The sequence below is a fragment of the Myotis nattereri genome, assembly GCF_964212035.1.
Source record: "Myotis nattereri genome assembly, chromosome: 8".
Lineage (NCBI taxonomy): Eukaryota > Metazoa > Chordata > Mammalia > Chiroptera > Vespertilionidae > Myotis > Myotis nattereri.
Window position 1 is genome coordinate 62205701 of NC_138083.1, and position 22900 is coordinate 62228600.

At 43.1% G+C, this 22900-nt stretch overlaps 1 pseudogene across 1 annotated transcript; it reads left to right on the forward strand.

The window, feature by feature from the left end:
• The first annotated feature begins 16112 nt into the window (after positions 1-16112).
• On the forward strand, positions 16113-16459 carry LOC308523930 (large ribosomal subunit protein eL42-like; annotated as a pseudogene). Its single transcript has one exon. The product of its transcript is annotated as a large ribosomal subunit protein eL42-like (transcript).
• Positions 16460-22900: the final 6441 nt, after the last annotated feature.

The following is a 22900-nucleotide window of genomic DNA, read 5'->3' on the forward strand; positions in this document are numbered from 1 at the left end:
TGTACAGCCCTCAGTGTACAGCCCTCAGTGTGTGCAGCCCTCAGTGTGCAGCCCTCAGTGTGTGCAGCCCTCAGTGTGTGCAGCCCTCAGTGTGCAGCCCTCAGTGTACAGTCCTCAGTGTACAGCCGTCAGTGTGTACAGCCCTCAGTGTGTGCAGCCCTCAGTGTGTACAGCCCTCAGTGTGTACAGCCCTCAGTGTACAGCCCTCAGTGTGTGCAGCCCTCAGTGTACAGCCCTCAGTGTGTACAGCCCTCAGTGTACAGCCCTCAGTGTGTGCAGCCCTCAGTGTACAGCCCTCAGTGTGTGCAGCCCTCAGTGTGCAGCCCTCAGTGTGTACAGCCCTCAGTGTACAGCCCTCAGTGTGTACAGCCCTCAGTGTACAGCCCTCAGTGTACAGCCCTCAGTGTGTACAGCCCTCAGTGTGTACAGCCCTCAGTGTGTACAGCCCTCAGTGTACAGCCTCAGTGTGTGCAGCCCTCAGTGTACAGCCCTCAGTGTGTGCAGCCCTCAGTGTGCAGCCCTCAGTGTGTACAGCCCTCAGTGTACAGCCCTCAGTGTACAGCCCTCAGTGTGTACAGCCCTCAGTGTACAGCCCTCAGTGTACAGCCCTCAGTGTGTACAGCCCTCAGTGTGTGCAGCCCTCAGTGTACAGCCCTCAGTGTGTACAGCCCTCAGTGTACAGCCCTCAGTGTGCAGCCCTCAGTGTGTACAGCCCTCAGTGTACAGCCCTCAGTGTGTACAGCCCTCAGTGTGTACAGCCCTCAGTGTGTACAGCCCTCAGTGTACAGCCCTCAGTGTACAGCCCTCAGTGTACAGCCCTCAGTGTGTACAGCCCTCAGTGTACAGCCCTCAGTGTGTACAGCCCTCAGTGTACAGCCCTCAGTGTACAGCCCTCAGTGTACAGCCCTCAGTGTGTACAGCCCTCAGTGTGTACAGCCCTCAGTGTACAGCCCTCAGTGTGTACAGCCCTCAGTGTACAGCCCTCAGTGTGTACAGCCCTCAGTGTACAGCCCTCAGTGTGCAGCCCTCAGTGTGCAGCCCTCAGTGTGCAGCCCAGGGCTTCCGGAGAGATGGTGCTCTTGACAGCAGCAGACAGTTGGTAATCAAATCAATGTCCTTCATATCCAGCTCCAAAATGAACAAGCCCCTAGCAAAGAGAAGCAACCCACTACAATCTTTGAATGGGAGCAAACCAGTATTTCTAAGCTAAATTCTTGGATTTTTTGCAGGTCTACAAGAATTTCCTACACTTCACAACTTCTAAAGGACCCATGGAAATTACTCAACAAGTTTGAAATAGAGAGTGAATGTGGATGATATCTTGCTAAATCAAGGGCCTCAGCACTATTTTTCCACCTGGCATGTTAAGATCCCAAACCCAGCTCTAATTCACTGTCACCCAGGCACTATCAGTCGTCATCAAGTTTTCGGCCCCTTGATAGCACCTGTCTGGTGATTCGGGCTGGTGGGCCAGCTGCTGCCCTGTCCCTCTTGCTGAGTGCAGGGGACAGCCTCCCCTCACCCCCCACTTCTTCTAATCCATCTCCTCCTCCTCCCCACAGCCCAACTCATGCACACAATGCCAGGGTGACAAATGAGCAGTCAATTTAATTTCACTGCACTTGACAAGAACGCACACCAGATGGAAGGCCATAGAAAGTGCTGAGTGCCTTGGAAGGGGCGGCGGGGGGGGGGGGTGTTGTTTGGGGGCTGTCACCATAACAACAGGCAAAGCACTGCTGAAGTTTCTATTCTGGTGCTGCCACTAATTACTATGAGTGTTTCCTTCGGCCCTGTGATCCGCCGGCCCCAAGCAGCCTGTTACCGGCAGATGGCTTCTTTTCTTCTCTCTAGAAAGTTAGCCAAAGACCATACTTGTGCTTGGTTGTTTTATTCTTTTTTAAAACACTGACAGGCTTTAGAATGCCTTGTTTTTACATGGTATCATAAGAGCTCAATGCCTCAAGATCCTTTCCAAACAAACACCATTCTGTGGAAATAAAAGGCAGGCCCAGTAGCATTAACCAAGTTAGTGTTTAAACATGTACAGGGCTAGATGGAGAGGCTACTTATGTACTTTCATGGTTAGAAATAGTTAATATGTCCCTCTATTGACCCCTCTGACAAGTGGATCCATCTGAAAAAATTTTTGGAAGTTAAGCTTTCCTTATTTATGCATTCAAAATTTTACTCACTAAGATTCAACCCAGAAAAGCTTAGGGTTGACATATAGCCAGCCACCTTTCAAACTGATACAGGATTGGATGGGTTTGGTGTGGCTCTGGGGGCAAAAGTGAGACTAAGTTCTATTGAGGATGACAACAATTCAATCTATTTTTTAAAAGCTATTTATATTAACTATGCTCCATAAAGGTTTGAAGAAGCTTACCAGATAATACATATAATGTTTAAGGATGAATAAATATTTAAGGGACTTGATGGTAGAAAAATAATAGATATGAAAATAATAAAATGAGAGTAAGAATAACATAAAAATGCACACCATATACCTCTGCACACTTGATAGAGGAAAAAATACCATATTACAAGATATTTATTTCTTCCAGAAGGTAAAACAAACCAGATACTCACAAGAAGCTCAGCTTTTCCTGATGCCAGAGCCTGAGAAATGCCTCCTACCCCTTCTTAAAAAGAGGGGCTATTAAAGAAAAAATTATTAATGATGCTTCTTAAAGAATGTGAGTGGAATCATTCCGATTTTATGATTGCCTTGTTTCATTTATTTCACTATTCAAAGGACTACAGGAATGGATGTTAGGACAGATGCAATGGGTTTTTGTGTAGGGAGAAAGATTGGGCTCAATTTCAAATACAACAAGGCAAAGTGGGAATTTATAGCCAGGGAACAGGGTAGGGGTCAGTAAATGGAAAATTAATAAGAGGAAACATCAGGGATTCTGCTAAACTGACCTAACAGGATTCTTGCGGAAGGCAGGCCGGGGTGGTCAGCTATCCGCTGGGGGGACATTTGGGGAATGAGGAACACCATCAATATCAAGAGTGATCAGCGATCCAGGGCGGGAGATTCTGGCTAAACTGACTTAGAAGGATTCTTGCTAACACAGGACCATGCAGAGACAAACACAAAAGCCCAAAAGCCGAGGCCTAGTTGAAAAGGAAGTCGGAGAAGCCTGATCCGAGTTTGGTCAAGGAGAGTCTTTATCAGCGATCGTGGCAGCTTTCCAATTGGAGCTGTCTCCAGGCAGTCCGCGTGTTTCTTAAAAAGCACCTCTTAGCCAGCTCTTATCTGAGGAGGCAAACACTGTGATTTACATGCACACACCTCAGATGATCAAGCACCAGGAGGAACCTTCTGACAGGGACTGCTGTCCACAATGGGGCCCAGCGATTCCGAATGGAGGAGAGATGGAGAATGACTGGATCACTGAGTCATGACCAGCTGATTCTGGAGGCTGGAGAACTTGGGGAACCGGGGTTATACCACTTACACATAAAATAACGGAGGACAGGAAATAGTTTTAAATGTTAAGAACCTGATAGAGGTAAAGCCATGTGTGTGTGTGTGTGTGTGTGTGTGTGTGTGTGTGTGTGTGTTTTATGGTTTACATCTTATTAAAATAATTCACTTGCTATAAAATTCACTCATTTTAAGTACACATTTTAATGATTATTATATTTGAATAGTTATGTAACTATCACCACCATCTTAAATTATTTTCATCATCACAAAAGAAAGATCATCCCCAGCTCAAAGTGACCACCAATATACTTCTGTCTCTATGAATTTATGTTACCTGGACATTTAAAAATAAAATTTGTAAAATGCAAAAAAAAAGAAAGAAAATAAACAATTTCATTCTTGATTGATTTTATGTTTTCCAAAAATTATAAATAGTTATACTAAAATACAGATAGACCTCAAAAACATGACACTAAGTAAAAGAAATCTGACACAAAAGACCACATGTAGTATCATTTCATTTCTATGAAATGTCTAGGTGAAGCCTAGTTTTAAATTCACAGTGCAGAGTCCTTGAGCCAGTGCGGATGCCCCATAAATGTTTGATGAATGGGAACAAGCACACTCGAACATGCCAGCACCAGTCACACTTCAAGGCCAAGCTCAAATGTCACCTCTCTGGAGAAGCTGACCTCTCTTAGCCTGCCTGCTCTGTGCTCTGCTGTGGTAGGTCTGTGTGTCGGTTACTGCGCTTCGCAGAGGGCAGTGGAGAGGGAGGCAGCATGGTCTACATGGCGGACCTAACACAGGCTGCATTCCAGGCCCTGCTCTGCCAGAAGATGTGACTTGGGGCAAGTTTCTTAACCTTCCTGAGTTTCCTCATTTGGAAAGCAATCATTCCTGCCCCTAGGGTTATTGTGAGCATAAAGTACATAAGAAGATGTCTACATTGAGCACATAGCACTCAATAAATAGAAGCTACTATCATGGCTGTGATGGCCACATCTCCATTTTGCTAGTAGACTAAACTCTCCTGGGAGAAAGGGAATGTATCATGGATCTACTTTCTCCTTGCCCAGCACACACAGCTCCTGGCCCATGTTGGACGGTCAGTGAATGAATGAATGAGCAAGTGAGTGAGTGGATGAATGTTGAATCTACCTATTACCCATGGACACTCCTAGGGTAGAAGCAGCTCAAATAGAACCTCAGGCACTCAGTCTCTTGACGGTAGTAAACCCAAAGCAAACACCTTTTCCTGGCAGGTGATGGCCTCCCCGAGCCAGTTCCTGGAGACCTCAGGACACTGAAACCTCCCAAGTTGTCCTAAACCAAAGGCTTTCTGCCAAAAACAACAAAAACTTTTGGCTTCTGTTTTGTATTTCAGTGATGTTTGTTTTTCCCATGGCTCTCATGACCTTTCATAACATCTGAAATGTGATATTCCCATATTTACTCATCCCTCCTACTTAAAAAAAAATGAGAGAATAATGTTACTTCTACTCTAAATGTGCTTTGTGTAAGCTTAGTAGTGATAAGATGCGTGTTCGTTAACTATAAACTGGTGGTTCTCAACTGAGGCTGGGGTGGGGGTGATTTTGCCCCTCAGAGGGTGTTTAAGCCTGTCAGGAGACATTTTTAGTTGTCGTGAGGAAAGGAAGTGCTGGAAACCTCTAGTGGGCAGAGGCTGGGGATGCTTCTGAACATCCTACAATGCACAGAACAGCCCCACGGCAAAGAATGATCTGGCTCAAAATGTCAATAGTGCAGAGGTCAAAAAATCCTACTATAGAGTAGAAGAAAAGTATTCATTGTTGGAAGATAATTTTATTTTTATTGTCTACAGTTTTACATAAGTCTCCTTTTTCCCCAATTGACCCCCCAACCCAGCCATTCCCACCCCAGGCAAGCCCCCACTGCCCCAGTGTCTGTCTCCATTAGTTATGCTAATATGCATGCATATAAGTCCTTTGGTTGCTCTCTCACCCCCCACCCCCACCCCTACCATTTGTCTGTAGATTGATCTATTCTGTTGGAAGATAATTTTCAAAAAAAGATACAATCATGACTGTCATGCAGATAAAAAAAGGAACCCGTGATAAAGATTTTTTTTAAATTCATGAGAAAAGCAAATCTTAAAGCTATTTCAAAAGATAATCTGCAGAACAAATTTATAAATCACTTATATTGAAATTAATATGAAAACTGAGGCAAAACTGGTTTTCCACAGTGAGGGAAGGAAGGAAATTGAACCTCCCCCAGACAGGACATAATTTGCATCTCTATCAGTCACAGACACCACACAGAACTGTAAAACAGTTCCACAGAACTGGGATCACAGGGAAGGAGGGTGTGCTATGGACACTGAGGGCCACCTGATGCTTGTCAGAATTACGTGTTTGCTGGGCCAAGCATTTGCAGATTAAGGACTAATTCAAAGAAATGTTTCAACATGAGAGCACTGAAGTCAGTTCTTGCTCCAACCAACAAACCCACAACCCAAAGATTCCTAGATGCTGAGATTCTAGGAATAGTTTCCTGAGACTGAAGCCCATGGCCTTATAGGGGTGCACTTCAGCAAGGGGTGGGATGCGCAATTTCTTTAAAGGGTGCAGGCTTAGAAATTCTGCCTTGATCTACTTCCTGCCTCATGTCTCTACCATGTCACAGGGGACATGACCTCATCTGGTTGTTTAGAGTGGAGTTTCTGGAACTTCAATGTGCATATGAATTACCCGGGATCTTGTGAAAATGCAAATTCTAATTGCATGATGTTTGATGATTGGCATTTCTAACACACTCTGGGGTTAAACAAGCCAATACTGCTCATTTATGAAGACACTTTGAGTAGCAAGTGTTACAGAAAATAAATTTATTCATTTCAAGGTTAGAAAACCAAACACACAAACTCCACGAATAAGTGTGGTTGCAGACCTCACCAGTCTCCTGAGCTGAGAAATAAGCCTTTGAATGTCTGCAAACACTTGAAGCAGCAAAATTTGCAAGACACAGAACCAGCCCAGAGTTCTGGGGTTTCTTCTGGGTGTGAAAGACTAGCACAGGGAAGAGGGGAGGGGGGGATGCTGGTAGAGAAAAAGGTTTAAAGGAAAAGGATTTCTGAAACTGAAAGTCCTTGGAATTTTGATGAAATTTAGCTTTAAATCCTAGCTCTAGGAATCATTTCTCTTTATACCCCTCAGAGACCCAGCCTTTCACCTGGGTAATCAGCAACCCCCGAGGCAGCAGAGGACAGTAGCATGGACCTGACTATGGCCAAAGGGTCTGAATCTCTGACAGGTTAAAGACAGCATGACCTAAATTATGTTCCAGTCCCTGAGCCCTAAGGTGAAATGACTCCCTGGTTACTTTCCCATGAGACCAGACAGAGGGACACTGGAACAGACATCAGAACTGTCCAAGATTGAAAAAATGATGTATTACCCTTACCTCACCTCCAACCAATCAGCTCCCGGCAGGACCTCCCAACCCCCAAACCCACCGTATCATGTGACTTTTGTCCTATATAATCTGTAACCTGCACATGATCATTAGCTTCCCAATCTCCTGGCTGGCGCCATTCATAATAAAATAGCCAATATTTCTCCACTGCAATTCTCGGTGTTTAGTGTTTGGCTCCGCTAGGGCTTGGTGGGTGAACTGTTTCCGTTTTGTAAAACTTCAGAAGGTATAAAGTGAAGAGGGAGTGTTGACCTGGGATGCCTTACTCCTCAGCAGAGCGAAGGAAGAAGGATCAAAGAGTCAGAATGGGAGCTGGGAGGCACCTTGTCAACCTCGGCCACGTTCACCTGGATGGGCGGGGCGGGGGGGGGGGGGGTCCTTGGCATTGATGATGATATGGTCTCAAAGAACTTCTGAGTGGAGAACGTCACAGACGTGAAATTTGTCATAAATAAACAGTGCACCCCTGCTCCCCCCCCCCCCAAAAAAAAAGATGTTACTTTCAGGCATCAGAGAAGCATTCTCCTTCAGAAACAAGCGTGTGGTCTTCTCTGGAGAACAGATACACTGAAGGTGAGTTCAGCAATATTCCGGCCCAGTGTCAGGACCCTAACCTCTGTGTCATCCAGAAGATCATGTGGGGCCTGTGGTTGTCCAAGGGATTCGACTTACAGACAAGTACTCAGCTAGAGAAACGGAGGATGAGTCTACTTCAGCCTTTCTCCTTGCAACTTCCCTCCTTCCAGAAGTGGACTCCAGGGAGCAGCGAGGAGGCTTCCTCCAGCCCTGATGGCAGTTATTGCCACTGGTGTGAGCCGCAAGCAACGAGAGGAGCTCTTAGAGGGGGAGGATGGGATTGTAATCTCTATCGGGTACACCAGAAGTCACATCTGAAGCTGCTAACTAGACCTGGGCACTGTTAAATTAATCAAACAAGGAGACCATTGGACTGGGTGGCTCCAAAGCCTTAGCAGCCTATCTAAGCAAACCCAAATCTAAGCCTGCAAATGCCTCACGGTTATAAAGTCAGAACTCTAGGGACAACCAGTCACAAAAAGTCCAGTAGGCTTTAAGTTATCGCTAATCAAGAATTGCCTTACTTTGCTTCAGCACTTTCTCTACAGGTCTTTCCCTTGGCTCCTACTGGCAGAGCTCTAACCACTTCCAGTTGGGAGCTGCCCCATTCAAACAGATTTTTGCTTGAATAAACTCTTAATTAAATTTTTAGTATGCCTCAGTTTATCTTTCAATTACATAAACCAGAAAATTCATGCTTCTTGCAATATATTTTATTTTGGAGGAGCAGTGTATGTAGTCTTTGCTCTATATGGTTTTTCCTGTTTTTTAAAAAATGAAAAGTCGATTTATTTTTCTTTCCAGTACAAACAATAACTTTGGAGTGGCTAACCAAATGTTACATAATTGAGAGAACCTGCTGTAATGTGTAGGTAGAATGATTTACAGTTAGGACTATTATTCACAGTAAAAGAATACATCCCTGATGCATGAAAGTAACATTTTTGGGGGTCACTATTTATTTGTGACAATTCTCACATCTGTGATGCTCTCTAGTCAGAAGTTCTTTGAGACCACATCATCAACCAAGAACCCTGCATCCATCCAGATGAACCTGGCCAAGAGTGACAAGGTGACAGGCAGGTTCAATGGCCAGTTTAAACCTATGCTATTGGCTGGGCTATTCCTAGGAAAGGCGGGTCAGATGACTCCATTCTCTGACTGGCCAAGGCCACAGCATGACAACATCGTCTGAAAGTAACATCTTCTAGAAACATCTTGTTTCACAATCATTCCACTACTTGCTTAGGTAATCCCTTCCCCCAAAGACAGTTCAAATATAAACTTGGCCTCACCCACCACTAAATCACACAAACATCAACTTAGTGAAATACGAATTGAGAATTTTTGTCACATTGCTATATATGTTGTATTGGCAACCTAACCATTTTCATCAAAGGCACTAAATCAAAATTAGTGAAATATGTCTGTTTACAATGTGATTATAAAGATTCTAAAAAACCTGAGTTTATATCTGTTCAATTAATAATTTGCTGGATTTAAATATTAAAAAACATTTTTATTTGGGCACATTCATGAAGTTTGGAAATAGTTGGATTCTTTAAGCTGTAATAAGTAAGTGGGTTTACTTATTACACTGGTCAGGATGTTATAGTAACTTTAAGCAATTGAACTATCCTAGGAGGGGCTGCGAAAGGCTGGAAATGCATTGAATCTCAGAAGAAAAACATTAGTACAAGCCATTTCAGGCCAAAGTCATCAGCGGTGGCTTAACCATGTCCCAGGCACACTCCTGAAGGGAGAACTGCTCCAGGGCCTCTTTCCACCACGCCTTTACACTCCTGAGTTCGACAACACAGACTACAGGTATGTTTAGTGATGTGGCTCACACAGGGGACTACTCCACAGGGACTACTGAGAAGCCACTTGTATTCTGTTGATAATAGCAGGGTTTGAGATTTACAATGTACTCATCTCTCAGTCAGCCTAATTCCACACAAGAGTTTCCTTGAGAACTTTCCTTGAAACTAAAAATGATCCTTTTCCTGGGTCTCCAAATTATAGTTCTCCATTCCCATGTCAACACAATTATCTTCCTAAGAGTCACATATGTCAACACTCCCCTCTGCATCCGCCAACTCAAGTCTTAAATGCTTTCAGGAAAACCACACTTAAATGAATAATCTGAGCCCTACTACCACACCAGGGTAAAATGGAGGCTAACTTGCTTGTCAAGGGAAGAGACAGAGCTTTTCATAACAGTAAGACTAAATGCCATATTATCACCCTCAATTCAAAACTTATTTTATAGTCCCTCTTCAAGCTCCTTAAGAATATTTGAAGAGACCCTCAGTCCTTAGCTCATATATTACAGTACAGAAATGTGTTATTTGCATCACAGGCATAGACTGCCTTTTATGTGAGTGGCAGGGGTAGAAGGGTAAGGTATACATCACTAGATAGTTGTTCTTGAGAAGCTGTGTGAACTTGGGCAAGTCTCTTAACACTCCTAGATCCCCTTTATTGTATATATGAGTGAGAGCCTGAGTATACAAATACACAATGTCTAGATCGTATATAAAAATAGAGTTCTGACCCAAATCTGCAGCAACTAGCCCAGGAAACCCCATCCTATATAATAACCAGCTCAGGAAGCTAACACACTATCCACTACAAGGTTAGACCTATAGGAAGTGAGACCGCTACCTCTAGCCAACAGTCCAGAAAGCCAAACAATAACCTCTGTAACAATTTTGGCCCCCAAATGGCCAGGACTTGATTAATAACTGACAGGTTTTCTGATTTTTGCGCCTGCTTCCTATTTAGGACCAGACCAGAGAAAGCCAAATATGCACTTCTAACCGATTATATAGGATGCTCCGCTTCTATTAGCCTGCCGATAGCGCTCCCATGCCCATAGCCTCTAGTCAAGGCACACCTTGAAACCTTCCCTTTATTTCACTAAAAAGCTTTTTCACTCCTCTGCCCGCCTTTGAGTCTCTGACAAAAGGAGTGATAGTGACTGACTTCCTTGCAAGCTCCTTGCAAGCTCTGAGTAATGGCCTCTGCTTGTTTTTCACGTTGGTGGACTTCATTTATTTCCACATCAGAAAAGGGTAGACCAAGTGATCACTCTATGGGCCCAGTGTTTTTGGATTCTATAGGTCACACATTTATTCAACAAACATTTACTGAGCAGCTAGTTCATGGCAAGCCCTGTGCTAGATGGCAGAGGTATTTGGTGAGCTTCAAGTCTAGTGAGGGAGAATGCCATAAATCAAAGAATTACACTAACATATGCAAACTTGCAACTGTGACAAGCACCCATGTGCCATGCTGTGTGAGCCCAAGGCAGTTGGTCTAGTCAAGGAGAAAAGGAGGAATTCTCAGAGGAAGTTGCACTCACACTGAGATGTAAAGAAGGGGAAAGAGAAGTAAGGTGCAGGCTGAGGTCACAGGGTGGGAGGAACACAGAGAGTGTGAGGACCTGGAGAAAGGTGAGCACAGAGAGCAAGGGGGGACACTGACAGATGAAGTTTGAGAGAGAGAGGGTGGGTCAAAACCACACAGGGACTCACAGGCAGTGTTAAGAAATGTTGTCTCTACCTGTACTAGCAGTAGCAGCAGTTTACTGAAAGCTGACTATGTGTCAAGCACGCTCAGAAGGCTTTAGAGATATGTTACACTTTCAGTAACATCTTTTATTTATAAAAAGTCAAAAAAAAGAAAAGAAAAGAAAGAGGTAGAGGAGATTGGTGGAAGTGGAGAAAATGGACATATATGAGTGAAATTTAGGAGGTAAAAATCAGAGGAGTAGGCAATGAACAAGATGTAAAAAGTGAGGAAGGAGGATATTTCAAGGATGACTTTGAATCCTTTGTCTTCTGAAATGGATAGATGATATTCTTCACTGGATAATGAACACCAGATGAGGACAGACTGGGAACGTGTTGAATATGAAGGGCTTGAGACACCTGAAAGAAGGTGTTAAGGTGTAGATTGTGGCAGGCAGAATGCCCCCATCCCAAAGATGTCCACATCCTGATCCCTGGATCCTGAGAGCACATTACCTTACCTGGCAAAGGGACTTTGCAAATGTGATTAAGGTTAGGATCGTTAAGGAATAGTCTTAGATGATCCACGTGAGCTCTACATAATCACATAAGCCCTAACTAAAGGCAGAGAGATTTCTTAAGCATGACACACCAAAAACACAAGCAACCAAAATAAGATTAAATTAATTTAATTAAAGTTAAAAATCTTTGTACATCATAGTACTCTATCAAGGAAGTGAAAACAACGGGGAAAATATTTGCAAACCATATGCCTGATAAGGGTCTAGTATCCTGAATATATAAAGAACTCTTACTATCTATAATAATAAAAGCACAATATGCTAATTAGACTCTACATCAGAATGACCTTCTGGATGAAACTGGGGCTGCTAGGGCCAAGGCAAGCCACTGTGGCTGCAAGGGCCAAGCCTCTTGCATGAATTTCGTGCATCAGGCCTCTAGTTCAACAATAAAAAGCCAAAACCCAAATTAAAAGTGGGGCAAAGGACTTGAATAGACATTTCTCCAAAGAAGATCAATAAGTACATTAAACCATGTTCAATATTATCAGTCTCTAGAGAAATGCAAATTAAGTACACAATGAAACACCAATAGGATGACTACATTAAGGGCGTGGGGAGTAACAGGTGTTGGCGAGGATGTGGAGAAACTGGAATCCTTACACATCACTGGTAGGAGTGTAAAATGGTACAACTACTGTGGACAATATTTTGCCAATTCCATAAAAAGTTAAACATGAAGTTACCATATATCCCAGCAGTTCTACTCCTAGGCATACACCCAAGAGAAATGAAAACATATGTTTATACAAAAGCTTGTGCACAAATGTTCATAGCAGCATTATTCACAGTATCCAAAGGTCTAGGCCAGTGGTTGGCAAACTCATTAGTCAACAGAGCCAAATATCAACAGTACAACGATTGAAATTTCTTTTGAGAGCCAAATTTTTTAAACTTAAACTATATAGGTAGGTATATTGTTATTAAGTTAATTAGGGTACTCCTAAGGCTTAGGAAAAGCCACACTCAAGGGGCCAAAGAGCCACGTGTGGCTCGCGAGTAGCAGTTTGCCGACCACAGGTCTAGGCAATGGAAATATTCATCAATTGATGAATGGATAGACAAATGTGGTACATTCATACAATGGGATATTATTTAACCATGAAAAGGAATGAAGAGCTAATACATGATACAATGTGGGTGAAACCTACTGAGTGGAAGAAGCCAGGAACAAAAGATCACACATTATATGACTCCATTTATATGAAGTGTCCACAATAAGCAAACACGTAGAGACAGAAAGCAAATTAGTGGGTGCCAGGGAACAGCGAGAGGGAAGAATTGGAAGTGACTTCTAATAGGTACCTGCTTTCCTTTTGGGATGATGGAAATGTTCTGGAGTTGGGTAGTGGTGATGGTTGCACAATATTGTGAATATAGCAAAATCCCCTGAATTGTATAGTTTAACATGAGGAATTTTATGTTATGTGAATTTTATCTCAGTAAAAAAAGAAAGAAAGAAAGAAAAAGAAAAATGCAGAGAATTTTCCCTGACTGCAATCAGAAAAAAAAAAATGAGGCTAAAGGAGAATCCAGAGATTCAAGGCATGAGAAGTTCTCAGCACACTGTTGCTGGTTTGAAGAGGGGGAGAGCAGATGACGAGGAATGCAGGGAGCCTTAGGGAACTGAGAGAGGCTCTCAGCTGACCGCAGGGAAACAGGGACCTCAGCACTACAACCTCAAGGAACTGAATTCTACCAACAACCCGAACAAGCTGGAAGTGGGTTCATTCCTCAGGCTCCAGAAGGATTGTCACCCAGCTGCTCCTTGATTTCGGCCTTCCCTTCTAAGCAGAAGATCCTGCTGAGCCACGCTGTACCTGCATTTCTAACCTACAGAACTGTGCGATAAGAAGGGGATATTGTTCTAACCACTAGATTTGTTATAATTTGTCATAATAGCAATAAAAAACTAATACCTTTGTGATACACTGAAAAGGGGTTTGGCTGGACATGTCAACGGTGCATCACTTTATACAGGGACTGAGAGCACATGGATAAGGGTGTCAAAGGACGGGGAAGGGCAAGAAGACGAAGGAGCCTCAGCGGGATCCCCAGGAACTGCTTCTTGTGGTGGCTGAATGGAAACAGGAGGAGGAGCCATGAGGCACAAGGAAGAGGAGAATCGTGATGGGTAGTCCTCCCTGGAGGCGGAGCCTGACGGGGGTACTCTGGGGCAGTGTGGAGCCAGCCTTTCACAGGGTAGAACTTCTGTTCTTAACAAATTTCCCGGAAGCCCCTATGAGAGCTGGTGAAATAGTTGTTTTTAAAGTTGAAAGATGAACCCAACCAGTGTGGCTCAGTGGTTGAGCATTGACCCATGAACCAGGAGATTCACAGTTTGATTCCTGGTCAGGGCACATGCCCAGATTGCAGGCTCGATCCCCAGTGTGGGGCGAGCAGGAGGCAACAAATCAATGATTCTCTCTCATCAGTGATGTTTAGCTCTCTCTCCCTCTCCCTTTCTCTCTGAAATCAATAAAAATATTTTTTAAATAAATAAATTTGAAGGCTGAGACATTCCAATAGTTCGCAGAGTAATCAAAGTTCATGAAAAAGATAATGGAGACATCACAGTTCTGACAGAAGAAGATAACAATGCAGTTGATGATAGACGCTTGTACAAACAAGGCAAGGACTGACTTAAAAAGAAGGACATGGTGGGAAGAGCCAGAGGGCTGTTAAACATATGTTGCTATGGTCACCGTAATAATGGATGACTATATAAAGTTCAAGTACGCTCTTGTGGCTGTAATGGGGGCATATGTGTTACTTAAATGTGAATCCTAAAATGAGAAACAGTCCCTGGAACCAGATTGAAATGAATGGTGTTGAAAAGAGGGAAAAAACTAATATATTTGAAATGTTCCACTTTCTGTATAAAAGGAAACAATGTGGAGATGTTTTTTGTCTTGTCCAAATAAATGATTCATCAGCTTAAAAAAAAACCAACAACTCGCTATTTTGGCAATGGTTTTAGTCTCAGACAACAGAATCCACGCTAGCTAATATAAATAAAAGAGTTTTCTTAAAAGTCTAAGGCAACTTAAATAACTGTGGGGAAAGGCAAGGAAACAGACTCTAAGCTGAACTTTCAGAAATAACGCCACAAACCACACTGCAGAGTCAGTCCTCCAAAGGACGCTGCCCACATTGCCAAGGACCTGCCAATGGGGAAGCCATACCCAGCTGCTGGTCTCCACACCTTCCTGCCTCCACCAGCACAACTGATGCCTCAAGCCCCACCTGTCTACCATTGTCTCAGTTTCCAAGGGCACTCGGCTGAGAGAGCATCTGATTGGTGAAACCTAAATCTCATCTGGAAATGGTGGCAAAGGAATACGGAAAATGTTGTCTGTAGCTTTCTTCTCTCTGCCAAGAAGGTACGCAAAGAGGGGAGTGGAATGAATGTGGCAGGAGCCAACCCACTGTATCTTGCACAGAAGGCGGGAGGGGTGGTTAGGTTAGTGGTGTCAGATGATGCTGAGACGACAAGTGCAATGAAAACTGAAAAGCATTTCTTGAATGCAGTGATCACTGGTTACCCAAACAAGAGCTGAACCAGTGCCTTCACAGAATTGGAGTGTTGAAGAGTGAATGCACAGGAAGAAAATGAGGCCAGCAAAAACAAGAATTTTGAGAAAATTGGCTGTGAAGAAGTGGAAAGAGTAGCAGCAGCTTTGTGGGTTGGGAGGGAGAAGAGGGTTTCCTTTCTTCTGACTTGGATTGGTTTGATGTGCAGATATTTAAAAACTGATTGTAAAGAGCCCTTTGGGAGAGAAGAGTTAAATATAAAAGATAAAAGGAATAATGCAAGGAAGAAAAACAAGAATGCTCCAGGGTATGCCGTTTCTGAGATGGAGGGAGGGGTGGGGGCAGGCGGTGCCCAGAGCACAGGTGGGGAGTGGACCTGTACTTGGAGGAAGGTTGGATTCTCTCTGGAGAAAAATCAGAATGAAGTTTAAAGGAGGTTTGCAGAGATGGTAGCAGACAGACAAGGGCATATCCATCTGGAGGCTTCTATTCTCTCCATGAAGTGGGATGCTTAGGCATCTGCCAAGATGGCAGAGAAGTGGGCATCTGAGACTGAGGAGAGGTAATGTTTGAAATGATCATCTGGCAAGTGCGGTGACCAAAGAGATATATAAGAGCAGAGGCAGCTCTGTGATCCCACAAAGCCTTATGATCCCAGTGTGTGCTGGGGCCAAGGGGCTCTGGTGTGTAACACTTTCAGAGCAGAGGAAATATATATGATATTTTAATTTTATAATTAATATTTTTATTTTATAATATTTTATATACTAGAGGCCTGATGCACTAAATTCGTGCGAGAGTAGGCCTTCCTTCCCCTGGCTGCCGGCACCGGCTTCCTTCTGGCACCTGGGACCCAGGCTTCCCCACAGAAACTGATATAGTAAATGCATGTTGTTTTAAACCACTAATTGGTTACACATCATAAAAAATAAATAGAAGGAACCTCCTATATACTTCCGTTTCCGGCCTATTATCTTCCTTTCCCTGCTGATAGCTCTCACAGACATGGTGAACATTCCTAAAACCCGCCAAACTTTCTGTAAGTGTGGCAAGCATCAACCCCACAAAGTAACACAGTACAAGAAGGGCCAGGATTCTCTGTATGCACAGGGAAAGCAGTGTTATGACAGGAAGCAGAGTGGCTATGGTGGGCAGACTAAGCCGATTTTCTGAAAAAAGGCTAAAACTACAAAGAAGATTGTGCTGAGGCTTGAATGCGTTGAGCCTAACTGCAGATCTAAGAGAATGCTGGCTATTAAGAGATGCAAGCATTTTGAATTGGGAGGAGATAAGAAGAGAAAGGGTCAAGTGATCCAGTTCTAAGCTTCATATTTTGTTTGATTACATGACAATAAAATCATGGCATGTTCACTTCAAAATAAATAAATAAACAAACAAACAAACAAACAAACTATGTAAACATAAGGATAATAGCATTTGCTTTGCCAGGTTGATGTGAGGATAGCGCAGAGAAATGAGAGTGGCCACCACAATGCCAGGCACGAGTGGCCACTCGCTCTTACTAGGGAATCTTACAGCCCTAGTAAGAAGTGACTCACTCCAAATCAGGAACAGGAAAGCAAAAGAGTAATATTTCACGTGGATTTTGAGTAATTAGCAGGATGTTGCTTTATGGGGAATGAAAGGAAAATGAACTCAAAGCAAAGGTAAAGAGTCAAAAAAGTGAATGATGTGGGCAGGGATCCCAAGTAAGATCATGTAGATTTCAGTGGGAAATGCAATGAGAAACCTAACAATGTAGTTTGGGATAGGTTGTAGAGTCCTTTGATCATTAAGCTAAGAAAATTTTAATATTTTAAATTAAGCACATGCACATTTTCCCCCAAAATTAAATTTGAAACTAGGGCATTTAATCAGATTTAAATTCCAATTTAGCAAATGTAGAGTACATTGTAAAAACTTAAACCTTATGCTTTTTACTCAGATAAAATTGATGTTTAAATGATAGCAAAAAATCAAAAGAAAAACTTTTGTACATAGCCCCCTGTCCACGGTGAGACTGTGTGTGTGTGTGTGTGTGTGTGTGTGTGTGTGTACGCGCACGGGCACCTCCAGCTGCCCGGAGTGTGACTGGGTGAGGGACCCAGATGCTCATCTGTGAAACCCACTGCTGAGTTTGCACCCAGGCCTTCGTTTTCCAGATCTGCTGTCTGCCCATAACTGGCAGGCTGAGCCCAGCGGGACACGAAGTGAATCTAATGGGCAATTCTAGCTCAGGATTTGGCACCAGCCTTGCTGAATTCCCCTGAGAACTTCAAAATAGTCTGGAAGCTTCCGTCCACACTTCCCTCCCTCCATCCTTCCTCCACTTGTGCTCACACCTGTATTGCAGTCTGGTGGCTCTTTCTCTCCCAGCTCCCTCCCCATTACCACTCACAGGCCTTTCCCCTAATAAGTTTCTTGCACAATTAACCTTGTCATGGCATCTGCTTCTTGCAGGACCCAGAATAATGCAAGCAGGGACAGGAACGGTTTGAGAAAACAGACAGTAAGATGGGGATGTAGGACTGGCCCAACCGCCTCCCGGCAGGTGAGGAACTTGGTTGACAGTCCAAGAGAGTCCCTGGTGTAATGTAGTAGCTCAGTTGCTAAAAATTTCACCAGTAGCGACCTGGACAATGTTCTGGTGGATGGGAAATACTGTGGTATGATGCAGGCATTTTAAAAATACAGGTCAAAAATGCCTACAAAAAATGGTAGTGTGGGCTGGATGCTGCTAAAATGATTTGATGCCCAGAGGAATAACAGCCTGTTAACATAGGGTCTCTGTGATAGTTCACAAAGGGGCCTTTATCTCTGACAGAGAAAGGACAGACACAGCCCAGACGCAGACTGAAGACCGCATTGTTAGAGCCCAGGAGCTCCAGAGAACTTTCAAGGCTCAGCCACGGCAGGTCCGCCCTGCACAGGCCAGGGCCCGGGTGGGGAAAACCTGGGATCTCGAAATGTGGGACAGCGACATCTAGGTGGACAGCCTGAGGAGGGTGGTTCTACAGTGCCCTCTGCACCCTCTGGGACCAAAAGGGGGCTACCCTCCCTAGTGAGGTCTAGTACTCACGCTGAGCCAGCAGGTGCTGCAGAGGCCCCTCCCCTATAAGGCATCTGGTGCCCTGAGGAGCTGTGTCCCCCCCCCCCCCCCCACACACACACACACACACACTTCTCCTGGCTCTAGGGATGTGTATTTAAAGGCTTTCAGTATGGAAAAGATTCAGAGCTATGAGGTCTTAAACTTTGCCCAATCTCATCCTATTCCTTGCCTTTCGGGACACACCCTAAAATCATTCAGTTGAGGTTGTCACACCCTCCAAATACCCTTCCTAACTTCTTTGTTTTGAGACAACTACTAAGATTGACAATGCAGTGCTGTGCTGGCCAGCTGCAGGTCTAACACCTTAGCTTTGCCTGGCCAACGAGTGTTTCCGGTGGTCTCTTTGGCAAGACACATGTCAACACAAAATAGATATGCGTAATAGTAATATAGGATACATTTAACACATTAGATATTTCTTACTATGACACTGACTGTTTTTTTTTCTTTTACTTTGCTCACCTATGAAGTGTCTGACCTGAGTTAGTGCCAACCCACATCTTTTCTCAACAGAGAAAATGTAAGAAACATTGAGAAACGAATCAGGGAATGTACTTCACATCTGAGGTTCAGGAAAGAGTGGCCTCACCTGAGGGAGGAAATAACAACTGATATTAAATTTCTTACTCCTGTAAGAGTTCCTTGATGACCTTAACCGCTTTATTTTACTTCAATGTTACATACTTTGTCTGCATTTCTTCAACTGAATAAGGTTTATCTTGGTTAGTTAATGGCTAACTTTTGGCTGGCATTCCCAGGTTTCAAAATATTTGCCAAATAGGTAATCTGTGTGCCGGAGATATGAAGAACTACATCTAGTACAACCTGAGCTATTTGGGCACTCAGAGGAAAGATAAAAATTGGATAGGAATGTCTGTTTTAATGGATGCAGACTTTGGCCCCATAACAAGTCCTTATTGTCCAAGTTGGTCATTTGAGTATCACTGTAATTACTCTGGCAAACAGAGAAAATTTACATTGATTTATGACCTATCAGAAGATTTATGTATTTGTTGTGGTGGTGGTGTTTATTCGTGATCAAATTTTTAAATGTATTTTATCGGCTTAGAAATATAATAATAATTTAGTGTATATTAAAAGAAGCAGATATAACTTTCCACACATACTGTCTCAAGCACAAATTATGCACAAATCCATGCAGTTCTGCACAAATTCTTCCAGCTTAATAGATACTCCCTTAAAGTTGAGTCCAAATCAAGGGTTCTCAAAACTGGTCCTTTCCCCCTTTGTTTCCATTATAATATCCTGTTTCATTACCATTTCTGATAAGGAAGATGTCCCGAGCAGTTACTATGCACTATTTATTCACTGACTAGTAAGTTTGTAATCTAGTTATCCGGCCATAGCCTTGGGCACACATGGGGAGTAATTATAGTTCAAAGGAGTAGGTGATCAATGCCAAGTGAGCAGTTGATCAATAAGCGTCCTAGTAGTACCTCCTCCCTGCTTAGCCAGAATTTTCTGCCAAGTAGTTAATCTGTAAATAGACTCTTAAATATATTCAGGGCGTTCCTATTCTTAAAGCATTACTGGTATTTTGATTATATTATTCCCTTAAATCAAAACTTTGCTTTGTCCACTGATAAAAGTCCGAAGTCCTTAGGCTTAAATTTCAGGTTTTCTAAAACCAGATGCCTATTTCTCCTCTAGGCCTACTTTCTATTGTCTTCTGCAATCCAAAGACTCCAACCAAATAGAACTAGTCAATAGTGTCTGCACATTCTTGGCATCTTTCTGCCCCGGGACCTCGTTGATCTTTCTCACCACTCCAGGGCCATCCCCTCTGCCTCAGAGGCTCCCTCGGGGATAATATTTAGAACCAACCTGAGGTGAGGTGACCGTAGGGAAGGGGGCGCCCCCGCAAGTCAGTTGGTTTGGAATCATTAACATAAAAGCACATCGCGCATAAGACCTCTTTCTCTCCTTGTCTCGTTCTCCTGCTTTCTTACTCTTTCTCGTCACATCTTTTTAATCATGATTTTCAACAACGGTCGTGTGAACATACCTTAAAAACTGTTCACATGTTCTTAGGGAGGATGGCGGCTCCTCTTGCCTCCAACACCCCACATACCACCTGCATGTGTTCAGCCTGCTCTATCTCTGCCCACTGAGAGGCCCCTCCTTCACGCCCAGCGCCTCCCCTCCCCCACTGGATTCCCATGGACTTTCTTGGAACCATGAATAAGCTAATGTGGTCTTTCACTCATACACATATTCTTAGGTATTTGGGTTTCTCTCTCTTTGGTTCTTCGAGGGTTGAGATTTCGCTTCAAAGGCTTCTCTGTCCCCACATCTCCTAACAGAGGGTTTTGCCTATAGTATATGGTATTGATTCAAAGGTGTGGACATAAAAAAGGCACATACTAAATCTGGTAAGCTAAGGGGAGGCCTGCATGGAGGGCCTTACAGATTCAGAAACCTAAAGTGACTACATAGGATGATCTAAAATTAAAACGTCCTAACTAAAAGCAAGTCATGGCAAGTAGTCATATCCTAGGCTGCTATCCTCCGTGACAAATGTCAATCCTTACCTTAAGTAAACCTGTCTCTTGTCATTTTTGCATCTAACATAACATGCCTTTGGAATGTCAGAGTACAGTACAACCTTGATATAACGAACTAATTCGGGCGAGGGGGTATCCTTTAAAGCCTAAAGTCTGTTCCATAATAAAGTTTCCGAATGAGATGTTAAAGTATTGACAAATTAGTTTACCTATTTTTACTTATGTAAACACATTTGTGTAATTAAATTTAAGTATGTACAAAAAGTTTAATTTCACAGAAAAGTTATATGTATTACTGTGATTTTAAATTTATACTGAATAGGTCCAGTAAACGCGTGCATTCACCAGCCCCCTGGAGTAAACAAATGCACCGGGTAGTGGCTTAGTGCCTGTAGGAACATCTGCGGGCCAGCGTTAAAACTGCTGCAGAGAGTCATGCCAGAGGCAACAGAACCAGTTGCTGCTCCAGATGCCATGTGATCATGTGCTAATCACTTGAACATTGTTTACAAACGGTGACTCTTGGATTTAAATATGTAGACTACAGTTGTAGCTATGTAATATTTATATCAGCGAAATTACTATAGTATCTTTTCCAACATATGGCCTACTCACTAAAATTTGTTAAAAATAACAGCGAATAAATAACAAAAAAACAACCTGTTAATTCAATTATAAGCATATCTTGGTTCAAAGCATTTTAAAATTAACAGGGTGTTAATTTTCACATATGACATATGGATCGGAAATTTTGTCCATTAAATATGAAGCCTGCTAAATCGAGGTCTTCAAAATCAAGGATTTACTGTAATCCCCTTTTTCCAGACTCCTCAGGGCACAACCTCCCAACAGAGCAAGAGAACACGAAACCCCTCATTATTAAGGAGATATGCACCCCTATGGGGTTTTTTTATTATTATTGAATTGACTTGAGCAAGCAATAATTTGGGTATCTCAAAACAGCCTGAATTCACCCAAGAGAATCATGGAAAACCAGTGAATTTTATGTAGCTAGGTTTTGTCTTTGGCAGGAAGGTTTCCAAGGTTTCAAGGGAACAGCACTGAACTGTAGGTATAGAAAGGTCAGCAACAACAAACTCTTATCATTATTTTAAACCCAACATCTGTGGACCTTTGTGAAAGGAGTCTTTGTTGAGCTTTTTCTTTAAACAGGCAGTTGTTAGCAGGTCACCTTCTTGTGATTCCCTTGCCCTCCAAAGGATGCTTCATAGGCTACATAATGATGGTTAAGTTCTCCCAAAGAACAGGCCATGACAACATTAAATGGCTTATTTGTTTTTCTGCACCTGTTTTTGTTACCCTCCAAGTCCCTGGAGAATCAAGGGCAGCCTTTCTGCTGCTCTGAGAAATTATTCTGTCTAGAATATGTGATCACACCCCAGAACAGGTGCCAAAAGGAAGATAACATGCCAGGTGTCCACCCAGGCAGCAGGAAGTTGGCCAGAATGCTGCATCTTCTCATTTAAAAGACCCCAAACCATATATTGATCCTGAACTGGTTTTCTCAGCAATCCCACTCTTCCCAGAGCCTAGAATTCCAGAGTGCTGGAAAAACTTGAAATCTTGCAGTTCATCACACTCATTTTTCAGGCTGAGATTCAGACTGCCTGACACACAGCCAGGTTAAATGATAGCCCCATCAATTCTTTGCTAACTAGTGGCAGATTCAGTTCGAGAAGGAACCCAGGTGAACACAGGTGTTTTACCTAGAAACTAACAAGAAAAAACGATCCTACTCATTCTAATACTCTGTGTTATTTCAGAGCCTTGGATGAAGACATTTCATTTCAGAAATCATAACCCACTCCCAGTTCATTTCAAAGATAACTTGGGGAAGATGTGAACCAAGTAACTCTACCATAGAAAAGTATATGGTATTTGTCAAATGCAGGAAAGTGAGGGTTGGAATACTCACTGAGTCAGATTCCAAATTTTTCATCCCAAGAAATTAGTTGAGAATAAAGAGCAACATTTTTTTTAAGAGCGACATTTTTACAGATATACATCACAGAACTGTCTATTAAAATAATCTTGCCAGTTGGTGTGGCTCAGTGGTTGAGCATCAACCTATGAATCATGAGATCAGGGTTCAATTTGTGGTCAGGGCACATGACCAGGTTGTGGGCTCGATCCCC